Raw genomic sequence first — 20,743 nt, 5'->3', positions numbered from 1 at the left:
CCAGCACCGTGTTCTTGAAGACTACCTTCCTCAGGGAAACGGACCTCACTGAGAGCTGCTATGTCGATATTCAACCTGAGAAGTTCGTGGGCAACTAGAGCAGAGCGTCGTTCAGGGCGACCACTGCCTACTGTGTCAAGCATGGTTCTGATGTTCCAACACGCAAGCTTTAGTCTTTGCACACTTTGTGAGGCAGGTGCATGCCTTTTCTTTGTTGTTATTTTTCGACCGCAAGTAAGGATGCCCGTTGACCGCGGCTAGCCAACTGGGGTGGGGGAGACGAGCTTTGTTTAGGCCACCTTTTCTAGGCCCCTCTCCGTGTGGAGCAAGCAGTGCTGTCCCTAGATAAGGCTGCTTGGTCGTTCAGGGTGCTGCCGAAAGATGCTTTCGTCTCCGGGTTAGCATCAGGCGACCAATATCCTGAACCGCCTACATGCAGGATCGGGACTGCGGCTTCCAGTGGCACCTTCCACCTGCCGTTTCGCCCCTTGCCTATCGCTGCAGGACTTGATGCGTTGTGGGTTGTGTGTGTGGATATGCCCTTCAGGCCTGCGCAGAGGAATTTTTTAGGTGAAGCGCAGTGTGCGCGGTACTGGCTCCACCCTTTCACCTGGGGGTCATCTGCCATGGCCCAGTAAGCCGGGACGCCGGCAGTGAGTCCTCCAGGTGGTAGGTGTTACATTAGCAAGCTCTATCTGCCCGGGTTTGATGTTAGAGTTTTCCTTCTCTTAGGCTGACGAAGTTGGTGGGCCCAGCCTGCCCATCCGGTTATACCGCCGGACAATTCGGTCGCACCATGACGTAGCAAACTCTGTGAAAACGGGGGGGACCAGCGAGAAGGTGTTGCTACGGATGCAGTAATGCAGGAGAGGCCATTGCAGTGACCATCTGCCAGGCATAGCCAGACAGTGACCACGCGGCGTTCACTACACCGGGAGAGGAGAGGCTATGTATTGCGCATGCACTTTCCCTGGGGGGGTAGGATTCCCAGAGGGAGCCCACCCCCCACCCCCCAATGGGCAATTCACTAATAATAATAATAACAGCAGCAGCAACAACAGCAACAAACCAAAACAAAATAAGAACATAATGTTAAAATTACTTAAAACACCATTAAAACAAAAAAATAAAATACACATTAAAAGCATATAAAATGGCAATTAAAAACATTGGGCAGAAAGTGGGGATCATTGAAGGAACACCAGATGAGTTCTTAACCGGTTGGCAGAAGACAGTGATGGAAGGGGACAGACAAATATCCTTCCAGGGAGAGTTCCATTGTTTGGGTCATACCCCAGGTGAGAAGGCCTTCCCTCAGGCTGCTGCCTGCCTAAGTTCAGAAGGGCTGCCTGCCAGCTCTGGCTTGCAAAATTCCCGGGGATTCAGTAGGTTAGGTAGGGGTGTGTGGGTAGGGAAGGGACCTTAGCAGGGCATAATGGCCATAGAATCCACCCTCCAAAGCAGCCATTTTCTCCAAGGCAACTGATCTTGGTCATCTGACTCGAAATCCACTAGTAGGAGATCTTCGAGTGCTACCTGGAGACTGGCAACCAGCCTCAGAAGATGACCTTAGCAGTTGAGTAGGTTTGTATGAGAGTATGTGGTCTTTCAGGATGATAAACTGCATGATACTTAATGACCTGTAAATAGAACATGGTGTAAGTAGATTAGAACTGGGCAGCAGAGCACAACTGGACTTCATTTTTTCCTTTGCTACAGAACCCTTTCCCTCGTCTAACCACACTTCTTTCCATTTCCTTCCTTCCTTCCTTCTGTTCCACACAACCTGTGCTCCCCGTCCAATAAGCAGCACAGTGCATGCCCTGTAGCAAAAGGAATCTTATTTAATTAATAAATTAAGAGAAAGCATGAACAGAGAGTGAAAGACCCTCGGGAACCCTTCAGCTTTCTGAGGGATGCAAGAAATGCAGGCTGTTTGATACCTTAACTGGCTGCTCCATCACAAATTATACAAACAACCATGATTGGTTACCCAAGGGGGACTCCATATACTTTGGAGACACCCCTCAGGATACTTCTGCTGACCAGTTTCTTGTGGTTTCCTTCCTTCCTTCCTTCCTTCCTTCCTTCCTTCCTTCCTTCCTTCCTTCCTTCCTTCCTAGCTCAAGGTAGCTTACAGTCAGTGTTCCCTCTAAGCAGAATTCGTGTGAACTAGCTCACACCTTTTGTCTTAGCTCAGAAAGAACGGCCCCAGAGCAATTATGCAGCAGCCAAATTGCTCACTCACAACTTTAATACCGGTATCTCATGAAGTAGAATATTTGCTCATGAGATTCCACGGTTTACAGGGAGCATTGCTTACAATATTAATAAGCAACACCCTTTACCATTTCCATCAGGATGGCTGAAATAATGACAGTGCTCTGAACCCTTGGAATCTTTTTTTTTTAAAAATCATGTATAAGAGATACAAAGCAATATGTCTGGGCAAAGGCCTACGGTTTAATGCACATTCTGGAGCGGGGCAGGGGTTCCTGGTTATGTTTTGTCTCCTAGGGCCTACAAAACCCTGGAATCAGCTGTGGTGCATTCCTTCTCTGAGTTCAGAACATCTGAAAGGGACTACAAAAAGAGCCACATGCACATACAAATAAGTGCCCATTTCTTGCATGGGGTTGCTTTTGGCTGGTGAGGGCATATGCTAATGAAAGGAAAGGTCCCCTGTGCAAGCACCAGTCGTTTCCGACTCTGGGGCGACGTCGCATCACGACATTTCCACGGCAGACTTTTTTACGGGGTGGTTTGCCATTGCCTTCCCATGTCATCTACACTCCCCCCCCCCAGCAAGCTGAGTACTCATTTGACTGACCTCGAAAGGATGGAAGGCTGAGTCAACCTCGAGCTGGCTATCTGAGCCCAGCTTCCACCGGGATCGAACTAGGGTAGTGAGCAGAGAGTTCAGACGGCAGTACTGCAGCTTTACCACTCTGCGCCATGGGGCTTCAATATGCTAATGAGGCTGTTATGTATTGGAACCGGAGTTTGGCCTTAAAGCCAGCAGAGACTTGGCTGAGCTGGAGACCCTAAAACAAGAGCCACCTGGATTCAGGAAGGAGGCCCATCAGGGATGGTTAGGCCAGCTATTAACCTATAGTTGTGTGTAATGGGATTATGGTAATGGGATTCAGGAAGGAGGCCCATCAGGGATTGTTAGGCGAGCTATTAACCTATAGTTGTGTGTAATGGAATGACGGTAATGGGTTTTTGGGTGGGGAGGTTTGCATAGGGTTGCCAATCCCCAGGTGGGGGCAGGGGATCCCCCGGTTTGGAGGCCCTCCCCCCGCTTCAGGGTCGTCAGAAAGCGGGGGGAGGGGAGGGAAATTTCTGCTGGGAACTCTATTATTCCCCATGGAGATTTATTCCCATAGAAAATAATAAGAGAATTGATCCGTGGGTATCTGGGGGGGCTGTTTTTTTAGGTAGAGGCACCAAATTTTCAGTATAGCATCTAGTACCTCTCCCCAAAATACCCCCCCCCAAGTTTCAAAACGATTGGACTAGGGGGCCCAATTGTATGAGCCCCAAAAGAAGGTGCCCCTATCCTTCATTATTTCCTATGGAAGGAAGGCATTGAAAAGGTGTGCCGTCCCTTTAAATGTGAGGGCCAGCACTCCCTTTGGAGTTCAATGATGCTTGTCACAGCCTTGATCTTGGCTCCACCCCTAATGTCTCCTGGCTCCACCCCAAAGTCTCCTGGCTCCACCCCCAAAGTCCCCAGATATTTCTTGAATTGGATTTGGCAACCCTAGGTTTGCATGAATATAAGCAGGGCCATTGGTCCTGCCAGACGGTTCTGTTCCTATCTCACTATGCTGAATCGCTGAATAAAGAGCTGAACTCACTATCTCTTGGGCATCCTCATGCTTTGAACCCAGTCCATTATAGAGGCATATGCTAATAGAAATTCTCAGCCTGGACTTCCGGCATTCTATTGAGTCAGATGACAGCCATCCAACCTAGTGTTGCCTATTCTGACTGGCATTGACCTTCCAATGACTCAGGCAGAGATAGGGATGCCAGCCTCCAGGCAGGACCTGGGGATCCCCTGGAATTACAGCTCATCTCCAGATTACAGAGATCGGTTTCCCTGGAGGAAATGGATGCTTTGAAGGGTGGACTCTGTGGCGTTGTACCTATGGTTTCCAGCTCCAGGTTTTGAAATACCTGGAAGATTTGGGGGTTGGTGGGTTTGGGGATTGGGGAGAAGTACTTCAGTAGGGTATAATTCCATAGAGTCCACCTTCCAAAGCAGCCATTTTCCCCCCAGGTGAACTGAGCTCTTTTGCCTAGAGAGCAGTTGAAATCCCAGGAGATCTCCACCCACCACCTGGAGGCTGTGCAACAAAAAGAGTCCTATGGAAGGAAGAACTGGAGAGTAACTGTGATGCTCCGTGTCAAAAGAAGCCTCTTCCTCACACCCGAAAAAGAAGAAGAAGATGATATTGGATTTATACTCTGCCCTCCACTTTGAATTTCAGAGTCTCAGAGTGGTCACAATCTCCTTTACCTTCCCACAACAGACACCCTGTGAAGTGAGTGGGGCTGAGAGGGCTCTCACAGCAGCTGCCCTTTCAAGGACAACTCCTAGGAGAGCTATGGCTGACCCAAGGCCATTCCAGGAGCTGCAAGCAGAGGAGTGGGGAATCAAACCCGGTTCTTCCAGATACGAGTCCGCTCACTTTGCCAAGAGTCAAAGAATCATTCACATTGGCTCAGTCCTTTAATTCTTTTGCATGCACAAAAGTCTTCCCAGGTACAAAAATGGTTGAAGTTGTGAGGGAGAGGCTTTTTTTTTTTACACAGAGCATCGTACTTACTCTCCAGACCATCTTGGAGGCTGGCAATCCTAACTATACCTAATAAAGATCTCTGTACTCCCCAGGATCCATCCCCAAATTTCCAGAAGTTTTCAGACCAGAGTTTCCTCTAAGCTGCAGAGTCTTGTGAGCAAAAATTCTGCTTTGTGGGCTACTGGCATCGATTAGTGTGCTCTGGGGTCATCCTTCCTGAGCTAAGACAAAAATGTGTGAGCTGGAGACTAAAAATCTGTGAGCTAGTTCATGCTAACTCAGCTTAGAGAGAGCACTGCTGGCAACCCTACCCTGCTATGACATTGTAACCTGGTAAGGTCTCTCCTTCCCCAAACCCTGTTCTCTCCAGGCCTCACCCCCCAAATCTCCAGGAATTTCTCAACCCAGAGTTGGCAACCTTAGGGAAAGAGACTTGCTCCTCACAGCTCCCCAACAGCCTTTCTAAACTAGAACCTGTGTTGTACCACCGCATTCTAAGCCTCTCCCTCATGCGGTATCTGAAGTGAAGCCATCTCTGTACACATTGTGGTTTACACATTATTCTTTTTTATGGCCTCTCACTTCACCCACGGCATCGATCGAGGCCTTTTTCTTGGATGAACTCTGAGGTGGAAAAAAAAAATGCTCCTGATTGAGAAACTCAGAACCGTCTCCTCTTATCGGGCCTTCGCCTCAGAAGAGCGGGTTGTGCCAGATAAGAGACGGGAAAGAACCGGCTAGAACATCAGAGGTGGAATGGAATCCTTGACATTTTGGGAGTGAGGCGTGACTCCCTGCAGGCCGGAACCGGTGGAGATGGGAACCCTGCCAGGTCTTCGCTTCTGAGAGAGGCTCTAGGCCTTCCGTGAGGTTGATTGCCTAAAACTCAGCTGTCTTGCACTGTTGGCTTTAAGGAAAGACCAGAAAAACACAGCTGAGCAGCAGAGGCAAAGAAAGGAGACTGTGATGCATTATGGGAGACAGGGCAAGTGAAGCTGTTTGGCAAGTGAAGCTGTTTGGCAAGTGAAGGGCCAGCTTGAGCTATTCAGTTGCCTTCGGTGTCCCTCTGCAGGGAGAGCCAGTTTGGTGTAGTGGTTAAGTGTGCGGACTCTTATCTGGGAGAACCGGGTTTGATTCCCCACTCCTCCACTTGCAGCTGCTGGAATGGCCTTGGGTTAGCCATAGCTCTCATAGACCTTCTTCCTCTGTAGTGCTTAAGTGTGCAGACTCTTATGTGGGAGAACTGGGTTTGATTCCCCACTCCTCCACTTGCACCTGCTAGCATGGTCTTGGGTCAGCCATAGTTCTGGCAGAGGCTGTCCTTGAAAGGGCAGCTGCTGTGAGAGCCCTCTCCAGCCCCACCCACCTCACAGGGTGTCTGTTGTGGGGGAGGAAGGTAAAGGAGATTGTGAGCCGCTCTGAGACTCTTCGGAGTGGAGGGCGGGATATAAATCCAATATCTTCTTCTTCTTCTTCTGCACTGGAGATGTAGGTACAAGAAGTAGGGTGGCCAAGTCCAATTCAAGAAATATTTGGGGACTTTGTAGGGTGGAGCCAGGAGACTTTGGGGCGGAGCCAGGAGCAAGGTTGGGACGAGCATAATTAAACTCCAAAGGGAGTTCTGGGACCACACGCCTTTTAAATGCCTTCCCTCCATTTGGAAATAATGAAGGATAGGGGCACCTTCTTTGGGGGCTCATATAATTGGACCACCTGGTCCAATCTTTTTGGAACTTAGAGGGTGCTTTGCAGAGAGACACCGAATACTATGCTGCAAATGTGGTGCTTCTACCTCAAAAACAGCACCCCCCCAAGCCCCAGATACCCATGGATCAATTCTCCATTATACCCTATGGGAATCGGTCTCCCTAGGGCATAATGGAGTGCCCAGCAGACATTTTCCTCCCCCCCACCCTGCTTTCTGATAACCTTGAAGCAGGTGGAGGGCCTCCAATCCTGGGGATCCCCTGCCCCCACCTAAGGATTGGCAACCCTAATGCTTCCTCCTTGAACAATTTTGGATAGGGCTGCCAGCTCGGGTCTGGGAAATACCTGGAGGTTTTTTTTGCGGGAGGGGGGAGTTTGGGGAGGGACCTCAGAAAGGTATAATTCACAGAATCACAGAGTTGGAAGGAGCCATCCAGCCTGACTCCCTGCTCAATATTCCATAGAGTCCACCCTCCAAAGCAGTCATTTTCTCCAGGTGAACTGATCTCTCTTGTCTGAAAATCAACTGTAAAAGTGGGAGAAGGTCAGGACCCACCCGAATGTAGGAAACCCTACAGACAGGGGAACTAACCTCCAAATGGGGCCTTGAGATCTCCCAGAATTACTACTGATCTCCACGCTACAGAGATTAGTTCCCCTAAAGAAAATGACTACCTCGGAGGGTGGTAGGCTTGCCAATCCCCAGGTCCCAGCGGGGGTTCTTCCGCTTTCTCAGTCTCCTTCCCACTCCCAGTCAGCTGGCCGATGGGGGGAAGCCCCACCCCCAAAGCCATAAGAACATAAGAGAAGCCATGTTGGATCAGGCCAACGGCCCATCAAGTCCAACACTCTGTGTCACACAGTGGCAAAAAAATTTATATACACACATACACTGTGGCTAATAGCCACTGATGGACCTGTGCTCCATATTTTTATCTAAACCCTTCTTGAAGGTGGCTATACTTGTGGCCGCCTCCACCTCCTGTGGCAGTGAATTCCACATGTTAATCACCCTTTGGGTGAGCCACCGGAGGCTCCAGTCTCCAATTGGAAAGGCTTCCTCTTGGGATGGGGTGTCTGTGTTACTTGGAAGAAGTTGGTTGCAACTCATGAGTAGAGAGGCCAATCCCTCACTTCAGAGTTGCCAGAAAGTGGGGGGAGGGGAGGAACATCTGCTGAGCACTTCATTGTCCCCTATGTGGAGATTGCTTCTCATAGGGTATAATGGAGAATTGATCTGGAGGTTTCGGGGGCTCTGGGGGAGTTGTTTTTTTTGAGGTAGAGGCACCAAATTTTCAGTATAGTATCTAGTGCCTCTCCCCAAAGTATCCCCCAAGTTTCAAAACGATTGGACCAGGGGGTCCAATTTTATGAGCCCCAAAAGAAGGTGACCCTATCCTTCAATATTTTTTACAGAAGGAAGACATTTAAAAAGGTGTGTTGTCCCTTTAAATGTGATGGCCAGAACTCCCTTGGAGTTCAATGATGCTTGCCACACCCTTGTTCCTGGCTCCGCCCCCAATGTCTCCTGGCTCCACCCCCAAAGTTCCCCGATATTTCTTGAATTGGTCTTGGCAACCCTAGAGGGTGGACTCTATGGCATTGCTCCCTGCTGACAAACCTCCTTTCCCCCAAACCCCCTCTCCCCAGGCTCTAGCCCTAAGTCTCCAGGAATTTCTCACCCCAAAGTTGGCCACCCTAATTTCAGAACTGTGGTCTAGTTTTGCCAACCATCTGCTGGTGGCTACTGGTTGGAATGTGGGGTTTGGGTGGAAACTGAAAAAATGGCAGCACACAATGTTACTTCTGGGACATCATTACTGCATGGTAATTTCCCTGATCTCTATGATAAAGAACCATAGAGGTCAGGTAAATTCCTAGAGGCATTGTACAATGCCATACTCCCCCTCTGTTTCTGCTCCCACTGCTCTAAGGGTCACAGGCTGATGTCTGGAGATTCCTTGGTGAAGTAGGCAATATGGCACTCCAGTCTTTCCCTTTCTCATCTTACACAGACAAGAATGTAGCAAAGGGGCAGTGGTGCAGTTAAGCAGTTTTAGACTCTGTCCTTAATGGATGTAACTTTAAATTTTACTTATTCCATTTTCTACCCTCACAAAAACCTTGTGAGGTAGGTTAAGAACATAAGAGAAGCCCTGTTGGATCAGGCCAGTAGCCCATCCAGTCCAACACTCTGTGTCACATAAGAACATAAGAGAAGCCATGTTGGATCAGGCCAATGGCCCATCCAGTCCAACACTCTGTGTCACATAGGAACATAAGAGAAGCCATGTTGGATCAGGCCAATGGCCCATCCAGTCCAACACTCTGTATCACACAGTGGCCAAAAATTTATATATTTATAGTACTCCTTCTAAGCTGTGGGGTCTTGTGAGCAAAACTTATAGTATGTGAACTACTGGCATTACAATTGTGAGCTACTGCATCAATTAGTTTGTTCTGGGGCCATTTTTCCTGAGCTGAGACAAAAATGTGTGAGCTGGAGGCTAAAAAACTATGAGCTAGCTCACGCTAACTGAGCTTAGAGGGAACACTGCTCCACACTATGCTATACTTCTCCATCTTGGCACCATGAGGTCAGGATATGCCCTCTTCCATCCATTCTAGCTAGTTAGACTAGGTTAGAACCCCGGCTTTACTTCATCCTGTCTAGAATGGAGTTCCTTTACAAGAAAGGACTCAAATTAGCTTTTTCCAACAATAAAGAGGCTCTGTCTGTAACTTTCGTTTCTTGTCAGCACACACAAAACCAGATAGGCTGTGCTGTGTCATGTGCTTTGAGCACTCTATTAACCCGGTAATCCTTCAGGAGCATGAGGGGCCTCCAAATACACACACACACACTTTTGGGGCAGCATCAGGCTGTATTTTAGATGATTACCAGGCAGCATTTTCTGTTACAGGCAGCATCTCTTGAAACAAGCTGTATTTCATAAGTATCTCAAAATGTGTCAGGTAGTATCTTATATACTTTATATATATATATATAGTATCTTATATACTTTATATATATATATATATATTGTTCACAACTCCAGATGAGGTCTTTAAGATCAGAACTATGCTCTATAGGGAGAAATGTGGTTGAAAGGGAGTGGTCTGGAGGTTCGGTTCTTAATTCTGATGAAATGTGCGTGCGCAGGAAAGCTTCTACCCAGAATCAAAATTTGTTGGTCTCAAAGATTGCCAATGGACTCAAACTTCGTTCCTCACTCATGACAGGAAGAAGAAGAAGATGCTATTGGATTTATATCCCACCCTATACTCTGCATCTCAGAGTCTCAGAGTGGTCATAATCTCCTTTATCTCCCCCTCCCCCCTACACACAACAGACACCCTGTGAGGCAGGTGGGGCTGAGAGAGCGCTTTACACCAGCTGCCCTTTCAAGGACAATTCCCACGAGGGCCAAGGTCATTCCAGCAGCTGCAAGTGGAGGAGTGGGGAATCAAACCTGGTTCTTCCAGATCAAAGTCTGTGTAAAAAGGTAAAGGTAGTCCCCAGTGCAAGCACCAGTTGTTTTCGACCACTATACTAAACTGACTCTGGGTAACTGCTATCCTGGTTTGCTAATTGTCAGCTGATTGGTAAGTGAAAGCTAGGGCCAGACTTGAAGCAGTGGGGGGAATTATCCTGGAGGGAAAAATTAAAAAGAAAAACAAAGTCTTATCTAATTACAGGAAGCTGGGGGTGCCAGCCTCCAGGTGGGACCCAGGGATCTCCTGGAATTAGAGCTCACCTCCAGACTACAGAGATCAGTTCCCCTAGGGAAAAAATGGCTGCTTTAGAGGGTGGACATTATGACATTGTACCCCACTGAGGACCCTGTCCTCCCCAGCTCCAGCTCCAAATCTCCAGGTGTTTCCCAACATGGATGTGGCAACCCTACCCCCCACATCCGCTGTTATGTATTGCATCCAAGTCTTCGGGTATAACACAGCGAACGCTACAGAGGTGACGAGGGGAAACCCACTGGTCCCCGGATGTAGCTCGCTAATGCCTATCAAGATCTGTGGCTGGAAGTTTAACTGGCCAGGATTGGACCTGGCCAGATGAAGGGTTGTTCCGGGGCATGTATATATTTGGAACCCGGACCACGTTTCGCCCTCTTGTGATGTACCAGCTAATAAAGTATGTTGCCTTCAACATGTCTCGTCACTGACTACATTACATCCCCCATCAATGGCCGGAGGGACCTTGGAACCCTAGGGTTCCTGGTGATTCTTCGAGTCACCCGGAAGCGACAAAGCTTGTTCAATAGATCCAGGTGGGCAGCTGTGTTGCTCTGAACTGAAGCAAAAGAACAAAGTGGGAGTCCAGTAGCACCTTAAAGACCAGCAAGGTTTTATTCAGAAGGTAAGCTTTTGTGGGCACGCACATTTCATCAGGCAATGGAACGGGATACACAGAGCAGAGTTACGTATAGCTGATGGGCAGTGGTGAAGCGTACAAAATATTGAAGAATTTCCAGAAACTCCATGGCAAGATTACTTGCAACCCTATCTAAAAAAAAGGAGAAAGAAGCTAACCTGACCACAGCCGCTCTGCTTCAAAGCACCCCTCTCTCCTTGTATTGTAGAAATTTGTCAAAATCTGCATGTCTGGGATTCTTTTGAGTTGGTTTCTCAAGATCCCTGTTTTTAGTGCCAGGTGTGACCTTTTAGGCACCGCTGTGGTCTTTCACACCACAGCCACAGTCTTTCTCAATGGAAGCACGTCCCGCAGGTACAAAGCAGAGGCGTGTGACGATGACTCTTACCTGTCATCTGATGCGGATGTTTCCCACTTTAGGATAATTATTCACCCTGATGCAACCTGCTGTAAATCTGGGCACCGTGTCCTGTCAGTACAAGTCTTACCTCTGAGTACCTCACTGGAGTTTCCTCGTAGACAGAGTTCAGCTTGTTGCTGAGAACTCGGAAGCCCTGATTTTCAGAGCTGAGAGGTCACCTGGCTCAACCTCACTGACTCATCACCTACCCATTCATGCAGCTTTTCTCTTCAAAGATGAAGGGATGTTTTGCTATCGTAGAGATGGAAAGAGTGGCGTGTCCTCAGGATTACGTGACATCTCTCGGACTGTGTGGCAAAACGGTGAGCTCATTCTTGGGAGGGCATGATGGATGTCTGCCTTTAGCATGGCCACAGACTTTCTTAATCTCTGAGCTCAGCAGTTTTACAGGGCTCCTAGGACAGGGCCTGCTGTAAGCTCCGGGAAGATTGGCTACATCAGGGGTGTGTGGCCTAAAATGCAAAGGATTCCTGCTGCAAAAAAGCGCTGAGGCCACACTCTCCTGATGTAGCCAATCCTCTAAGAGCTCACAGGGCTCTTGGTACAGGGCCTACACTGTAAGCTCCAGGAAGATTGGCTACATCAGAGGGGTGTGGCCTAAGATGCAAAGTATTCCTGCTACAAAAAAGCAATGAGGCCACACTCCCCTGATGTAGCCAATCCTTTAAGAGCTTACAGAGCTCTTAGTACAGGGCCTACTGTAAGCTCCAGGAAGACTGGCTACATCAGGGGTGTGTGGCCTAATATGCAAAGGAGTTCCTGCTACCAAAAAAGCCCTGGTTAGGGACCCCTCTATTGCAGTGCCCCAAGCACTATATTGAACTTGCTATCTCAGGACCCAGCCGGTCAGACATCTTTTCTCAGCTCACAAATATTCTGCAGGGTTCTGAGACCAGCCCTCTGCTCATCTTTTAGGCCTTTTGTTCCACAGTTTAGTACTTATGTGTTCTAAAGACATTCTGTTCTGCTTCTCGTCTTTCTTGCGCTCTCCCAGCTCCCTCATCTTCAAACCGTATCATCGAGACTGTCTTTTGATCCCTTTATTAAACTTTCCGAAGAACACCCTTCTTATCTTTCCTCTGGATTGCTCCTCTCTCATTCCTTCTGTTTGTTCCTGCCTTAAGGGTTATTATCTTTTCTTTTTTCTTTCCTGAAGCCAGAGATCTTGCTGATATGATTCATACCCTTTCTTTCAAATGCCCTCAGTAGCTAAATACTGGGTTTTTTTTTTTTTAAAGTTACTAATTACGAGTAAAATGTGTTTGTTTCTTTCTAACCATTCTGCCAGCTCTTTTGGCTGGGCCATATTTGAAGCCTCCAAAAAGGCAAAGTTTTGTTGTTGTTCAGTCGCACAGTCGAGTCCAACTCCTTGCGACCCCATGGACTGAGTCACGCCAGGCCCTCCTGTCTTCCACCATCCTCTGAAGTCTGCTCAAATTCGTGTTTGTTACATCAGTAACGCTGTCCAGCCATCTCATCTTTTGCCGTCCCCTTCTTCTTTTGCCTTCTGTCTTTCCCAGCATCAGGATTTTCTCCAGGGAGTGCTTCCTTCTCATTTGGTGGCCAAATTATTTGAGCTTCAGCTTCGGCATCTGACCTTTCAGGGAACAGTCTGGGTTGATTTCCCTTAAGATTGACTGATTTGATCTTCTTGCAGTCCAAGGGACTCTCAAGATTCTTCTCCAGCACCACAGCTCAAAAGCATCTATTCTTCTACACTTGACCTTCCTTATGGTCCAACTCTCACAGCCATACATTACTACTGGGAATACCATAGCTTTGACTATACAGGCTTTTGTTGGCGGGGTGATGTCTCTACTTTTTATTATATTGCCTAGGTTCACCATAGCTGTCCTCCCAAGGAGCAAACGTCTTTTAATATTATGGCTACAGTCACCTTCTGCAATGATCTTGAATCCCAGAAATGTGAAGTCTGTCACTACTTCCATGTCTTCCCCTTCTGTTTGCCAAGGAGTGATGGGGCCAGATGCCATCTTAGTTTTTTTGATGTTGAGTTTCAAGCCTACTTTGCACTCTCCTCTTTCACCCTCAGCAAGAGGTTCTTTAGGTCCTCTTCACTTTCTGCCATTAGAGTGGTATCATCTGCATATCTGAGGTCGCTGATGTTTTTCCCAGCAATTCGAATTCCGACTTGTGCTTCATCCAGGCCGGCATTCTGCATGATGTACTCTGCATATAAATTAAATAAGCAGGGTGACAATATACATCCTTGTCGAACTCCTTTTCCTGTTCTAAACCAATCAGTTGTTCCATATCCCATTCTGACAGTCGCTTCTCGACCCTTATACAGGTTTCTCAGGAGACAGGGGAGGGACTGTGGCTCAGTGGTAGAGCATCTGCTTGGGAAGCAGAAGGTCCCAGGTTCAATCCCTGGCATCTCCAAAAAAAGGGTCCAGGCAAATAGGTGTGAAAAACCTCAGCTGGAGACCCTGGAGAGCCGCTGCCAGTCTGAGAAGACAATACTGACTTCGATGGACCAAAGGTCTGATTCAGTATAAGGCAGCTTCATATGTTCATATATGAGACATGTGAGGTGGGCTGGTACTCCCATCTCTTTAAGGACTTGCCACAGTTTGTTGTGATCCACACAATTAAAGGCTTCAGCTTATTCAATGAAAGAGAAATAGACATTTTTCTGATACTCCCGTGCTTTCTACGTAATCCAGCAAATGTTGGCTATTTGATGAGGAAGATCTTGAGACGGCCAGGGGATCAACTTGGGTCAATCCCCTTTGGCATTGCCTCTGAAGCCTGCACCACCACCACCTCCAGTGGGGGGCGGGAATTCTGGGTTGAGAAATACCTGGAGTTTTGGTGGGTGACACCCAGGACTTGAATTCAGCAGAACCTTAGAGGAGCACAGCTCCTGAACCTCCAGCCGGGGTCTGCATGCAGCGGGGAGTTCTCTCCCTGCTGCACACAGATCCAGGGGCATATGCAAATGAGATATGCTACTGAGCCCCTGCACCTTTTTTCCCTGTAAAATGACCCCTGGAGGCAACCTTAACTTAAATGGAGAATCAGAATTCAGCTTTTCTCAAAGTAACCTCTTCTCTTTTTGTTTTTGTTTTTTAGTGTTCCTTCTTGACCTACCGAAACATGAAATCTATAATACTTAGATTTTCTTTCTGTTATGTATGTAAGTAGATTCACTTAGTTAATGGCACTCCTGCCTGGCTCAATGGAGCTGGTAAGACTGAGCTTTGGCACTCGGGAACAACAGGCAGCAGGATCCAATCTCAGGCCCCTGCCGCTTTGAAAGATCCAATGGCATGCTTGCCAGTTTGGTGTAGTGGTTAAGTGTGCAGACTCTTATCTGGGAGAACCGGGTTTGATTCCCCACTCCTCCACTTGCACCTGCTGGCATGGCCTTGGGTCAGCCATAGCTCTCATAGACCTTCTTCCCCTGTAGTGGTTAAGTGCGCGGACTCTTATCTGGGAGAACCGGGTTTGATTCCCCACTCCTCCACTTGCACCTGCTAGCATGGCCTTGGGTCAGCCATAGCTCTGGCAGAGGTTGTCCTTGAAAGGGCAGCTGCTGTGAGAGCCCTCTCCAGCCCCACCTACCTCACAGGGTGTCTGTTGTGGGGGAGGAAGGGAAAGGAGATTGTGAGCCGCTCTGAGACACTTCAGAGTGGAGGGCAGGATATAAATCCAATATCTTCTTCTTCTTCACAGGAAACCTGTGGTGTATATAGTTGTCCCAGTGATTAAGTCTCACTCGAGCTGCCATATACCTTGTTGTATGGAATAAAGAGCTATCTTCACTACAACTTTGTCTTGTCTGTGCAAAGAACCCGCTATATTATACTTTGGAATTATACTTGGAATTTTTTTTAAAAATCAGATTATCTAGACCACACTTTAAATTAACCACCTCCTGTCCATGAGGAGCCAAGCCCCACTGTGATTCTTGCGTAGGTTGCCAGTCCGCAGTTGGGGGGCAGGGGATCCTCTGATATGGAGGCCCTCCCCCTGCTTCAGGGTTATCAGAAAGCAGGGTGTGGGGGGGAGGGAAACGTCTGCTGGGCACTCCATCACTCCCTATGAAGACCGATTCCCATAGGGTATAATGAAGAATTGTTCTGTGGGCATCTGGGGCTCTGAGAGAGCCAGTGTGGTGTGGTGGTTAAGTGTGCGGACTCTACTCTGGGAGAACTGGGTTTGATTCCCCGCTCCTCCACTTGCAGCTGCTGGAGTGACCTTGGGTCAGCTATGGCTCTCGTAGGAGTTGTCCTTGAAAGGGCAGCTGCTGTGAGAGCCCTCTCAGCCCCACCCACCTCTCAGGGTGTTCTGTTATGGGGGGGAGAAGATATAGGAGATTGTAAGCCACTCTGAGTCTCTGATTCAGAGAGAAGGGCGGGGTATAAATCTGCAGTCTTCTTCTTCTTCTTGGGGGAGAGACTGTTTTTTGAGATAGAGGCACCAAATTTTCAGCATACCATCCGGTGCCTCTCCTCAAACACCCTCCAACTTTCAAAAAGCTTGGACCATGAGGTCCAATTCTATGAGCCCTAAAAGAAGGTGCCCCTAATCCTTCATTTTTTCCAATGGAGGGGAGGCATTTAAAAGGAGCACAGTCTCTTTAAATGCAGGGTTGCCAATCCCCGGGTGGGGACAGGGGATCCCCAGGTTTGGAGGCCCTCCCCCCAATTCAGGGTCATCACAAAGTGGGAGGGGGGAGGGAAATGTCTGCTGAGAACTCTATTATTCCCTATGGAGACTAATTCCCATAGAAAATGATGGATAATTGATCCGTGGGTATCTGGGGCTCTGGGGGGGGGGGCTGTTATTTGAGGTAAAGGAACCATATTTTCAGTTTAGAATCCAGTGCCCCTCCCCAAAATACCCTCCAAGTTTCAAAACGATTGGACTACAGGGTCCAATTCTATGAGCCCCAAAAGAAGGTGCCCCTATCCTTCATTATTTCCTATGGAAGGAAGGCATTGAAAAGGAGTTCAATTGTGCTTGTCACACCCTTGCTCCTGGCTCCGCCCCCAATGTCTCCTGGCTCCACCCCCAAAGTCCCCAGATATTTCTTGAATAGGACTTGGCAACCCTATTTAAATGTGACGGCTAGAACTCCCGTTGGAGCTCAATTATGCTTGTCACAACCTTGCTCCAAGCTCCACCCCCACCACCCTCTCTTGGCTGCACCCCCAAAGGCTCCTGGCTCTACTCACAAAGTCCTCAGATATTTCTTCAATTGGACTTGGCAACCCTATTCTTATAGTCCTGGAAGACAGGAAAGAAAGCTTCCGGTGTGCCAAAATGGTAACTGATCTAAACCCTGAAACAGGAAATGCTTATTTAATGAGGTTCTTCCCGGTATGTTTCCTGTTTCTCTGACCTGTTGCTGATTTGGGCACTGCACAGAAGCGTTCTTTTTTAAAAAATAAAGAAAAATAAACTGTCGGTCAGTAATTGGTAACTGATACCTGAAAGGTCATGTTTGTCCACGTTATATTGTTACAGGCTTCCCCAACAACATGTTGAATCTTCCTCATGTTCTCTCCAAGTCCTGTTGAATGCCAGTCTGGTGTAGTGGTTAAGTGCATGGACGCTTATCTGGGAGAACCAGGTTTGATTCCCCACTCCTCCACTTGCAGCTGCTGCAATGGCCTTGGGTCAGCCATAGCTCTCTTATCTGGGAGAACCGGGTTTGATTGCCCCACTCCTCCACTTGCAGCTGCTGCAATGGTCTTGGGTCAGCCACAGCTCTTGGAGAGCTGTCCTTGAAAGGGTACCTTCACCCACCTCACAGGGTGTGGGGGAGGAAGGGAAAGGAGATTGTAAGCCGCTCTGAGACTCTGATTCAGAGAGAAGTGTGGGGTATAAATCCAACCTCTTCTTCTTCTTGATCAGATGAATATTGCACATCAATTCTGAGGCATGTGGGGGATCACATGGGGGAGAGAGGGCTTTAGATTTCTTCCTACTCTTCCCCCCCCTCCCTGAGGCCCGTAGCCCGAAAATTCTGGATGGAGGGGCCTAGGTGAAAAAAAAATGGTGTGGGGGCCAAAGGACTTGGCTGGTTCTTCCCGATTCTGCTTTCGACCTCCACCTGCCCCAAGGCGAGGATCATCACTTCCCCCTACTACTCAAGAGAAAGCCCATGCCTGCCTGAGCAGCCTGCAGCAGGCCAGAGTCCGACCATGGGGTGGGGGGGAATGGGAGGGAATGCTAACAGGGAAGAAGCCTCCCCCCAACCATGTCACACCTAGTATGCACATTTGCAGCGCTCCTACAAAACCAGTTACATTGAAGGATCACAAGTGTCTAATTTTCAATCTGCTACGGCAGGCGGCTAAAATCCTTGTACTGAAAAACGATGCTTTCCCCCATGAATCGCTTGGCAGTCCGCGGAACAGTCAGCCACTTACAGAAGTGGGATGGACCCTTGCTGGGCGGGGTTTAGGCTCCTAGCGACCCTCTCGGTCTCCCCCTCTGCTCAGGCAGTAACATTTGTTACCGCTCTCAGCCCTCTAAGAAGGTCGGGTTGAAACGTGCTATTATAGCAGGGAGGAGCAAGATATTGTGGTGTGTTTCAGTCCTCGGCAAAGTCTTGTAAGCTCTTGGAGGATTGGCTGCATCAGGGGTGTGTGGCCTAATATGCAAAGGAGCTCTTGCTAGAATTCCAGCCCTGCGGAACATCATCTCTGATACGTAAAGAATGTGTAATTTTTTTTGTCATAAACAACTCTGGGCTGTATTGTTTAAGAATTTATGTAAGTTTATTATGTTGTAAGCCGCCCTGAGCCACTTCGGTGGGAAGGGCGGGATATAAGTCTAAATATAAATAAATAAATAAAGTTGCTGTTGTTTTAACTAAGCCGCCAGTGCTGAGTGACAGCTGCCAAACGGTCATGCCTTGCTGAGCAGACTTTCATTTGTTGCTGAGGGCTTCAGGAAGGACATAACTCTGCCCCCTCCCTTTTAGGATGCAAGTTGTTTGGTCCAACTGGCAACCACCTCCTCCTTCAGCTGGCTTGCCTTTCCAGATCTTTGCCGCCGCTGCCTCAAAGGCAGAGGACAGTTTGGGAAAGGGCCTGTGGTAGCACAAAGCCCCTGTTCATGCGGACCCCAAGATGTCTGTGGCATTCGCAGCCCCCAGGTGTTGTCGCTTTCTCTCTCACTCTCCCCCTCGCTCTCTCTTGCTGTCCGTCTTTCTCTTGCTTTCCCCCCAGCGCTGTTGCTCTCTCTCCCTTTCTTGCTCACTCTCTCGCTGCTTCCCCCTCCTTTTAACTCAGCTTCACCACCTCTGCTCAGCAGACCCTGTTCGGAAAGAAAGTGCGCCAGGTTCCTAGAAGGTGGCTCCAATGGAGGGGCCCTATAGAGGGAAGGGGGGGGGGTTAAATAGAGGGGCCATGCCCCCCCACCATGCCCCTAACGTAGCTACGGGCCTGTCCCCCCCCTTCCCTGTTTTCCCAAAGTGAAATGGTTCTGTTTCGTCATCAGGGCAAACAGCACCTTCCCCGGGGCCGTTTCAGGTCAGAAAAACCGTGAGTGATGGCAATTAGGATTGTTTACCTGAGGCTGAAAACTGGCATGAGATTTACTTTGTGGTGGGGCCCACGATGTCACCTCTGATGTGACCTGGAATGGATGTCATCACACAACTGCAGTTCTCTAGCATCTACCCCAAACTCTATGATTTCACCAGAGCCCCACTTAAGAGTTTCTGCATCTCTTGCAGATCATTGGGGCTGACTGTCATGTAGAACGTCAGGGGTGGAATTCTAGCTGGAGTTCCTTTGCCTGTTAGGCCACACGCCCCTGATGTAGCCAATCCTCCAAGAGCTTACAACAGAGAGCCTTGTAAGCTCTTGGAGGATTGGCTGCATCAGGGGTGTGTGGCCTAATATGCAAAGGAGCTCTTGCTAGAATTCCACCCCTGTGGAACATCATCTCTGATACTTAAAGAATGTGTAATTTTTTTTTGTCATAAACAACTCTGGGCTGTATCGTTTAAGAATTCAGTGTGGGGGCTCCTGTGACCGACTGCTCCTCTATGCAAATAATTTGCGCATGCAGAAAAATAGCAGGACAAGCAGCAAGGCAGGCTATCTTATTCCAGAGATCTAACTTCTGGGCGCCTGAAATTAAGTTTGTATGAAAGAACAAGCTGTCCTTATGGTTGCCAATCCCCAGGTGGGGGCAGGGGATCCCCCAATTTGGAGGCCCTTCCCCCGCTTCAGGGTCATCAGAAAGCGGGGGAGAGAAATGTCTGCTGGGCACTCCATTAATCCCTGTGGAGGCCAATTCCCATAGGGTATAATGGAAAATTGGTCTGCAGGTATCTGGGGCTCTGGCAGGACTGCTTTTTGATGTAGAAGCACCAAATTTGCGGCATAGCATCCTATGAGCCCCCCGCAAAAAAAGGTGCCCCTCTCCATTATTTCCAATAGAGGCAAGGCATTTAAAAGGTGTACAGTCCCTTTAAATGTGATGGCCAGAACTCCCTTTGTTGTTCAATTATGCTTGTCACAACCTTGCTCCTGGCTCCACCCCCAAAGTCCCCAGATATTTCTTGAACTGGACTTGGCAACCCTAGCTGTCCTTGTGTGTGTGTGTGTGTGGGGGGGATCTCATTTTCCCCACACTATTTCTTCTGGCCCATCTCTGAAAGCCTTCACAGCTGCTTCCTTTTAGGGTTGCGGCATTGTTTCTGCCAGACCTGGCCCTTTGCATCCTCTCTCAAAGGCCCAAACAGCCTGGGAAAGGCCCTGTTTGCCTTTTATTGGCAGAAACCAAGCCTTGAAGGCTAGTGATATTGTGTGGTTGCCTAGCTCCACCCCCAACTGATGACATTTGTTTCTTAAAGCTACAGATGCTATTTGTAGTATTGGGGGGGGGGGTTAGCCTCTCCCCATATATATTTCAGATTTTTTTTCTGCAAACCTGGGGCATTTTCCACTTTGTAGAAATATCTGACTTGTCTGTTCATGCATCCAGTCTCCGAATTTAAGTATCAACAGATTTGGCCATGTTGAGAACTAGATATATTGGTAAGCTCCACAGCTGTCTGTTTTTGGTCAGGAACAGGCTCACCACCTGCGTAAGAACTAAATCAGGGATTCTCAGTTTTCAGTTTAATTTGGTTGTGAAGCTGTAGGAATGGTATACTGCTAAACTGAGGCTTTTGGGCCTGTGACTTTGCCAGAAAGAAGTGCACTCCCACTGTAATAGTTCTGGGAATGAAAAAATACAGAATTCTTTGTGAGCTTGAAAGAGCAGGTGTATTTATTCTCTTAGTTGGTGGTTACTTATTAAAAACGGAAGATAAAGAGAACAACCTCGCATTGCAAGATAGGAATAAATTGCCTGAGAACTGTTGATAAACATCTGGGTTACCAATTAACTAGCTTGCAAGATTCTGTAACTGTAAAATGA

The sequence above is a fragment of the Heteronotia binoei genome, chromosome 7, assembly GCF_032191835.1.
Source record: "Heteronotia binoei isolate CCM8104 ecotype False Entrance Well chromosome 7, APGP_CSIRO_Hbin_v1, whole genome shotgun sequence".
NCBI classification, from domain to species: domain Eukaryota; kingdom Metazoa; phylum Chordata; class Lepidosauria; order Squamata; family Gekkonidae; genus Heteronotia; species Heteronotia binoei.
The sequence above is the reverse complement of the archived record's forward strand: the minus strand, read 5'-3'. Positions refer to the sequence as shown.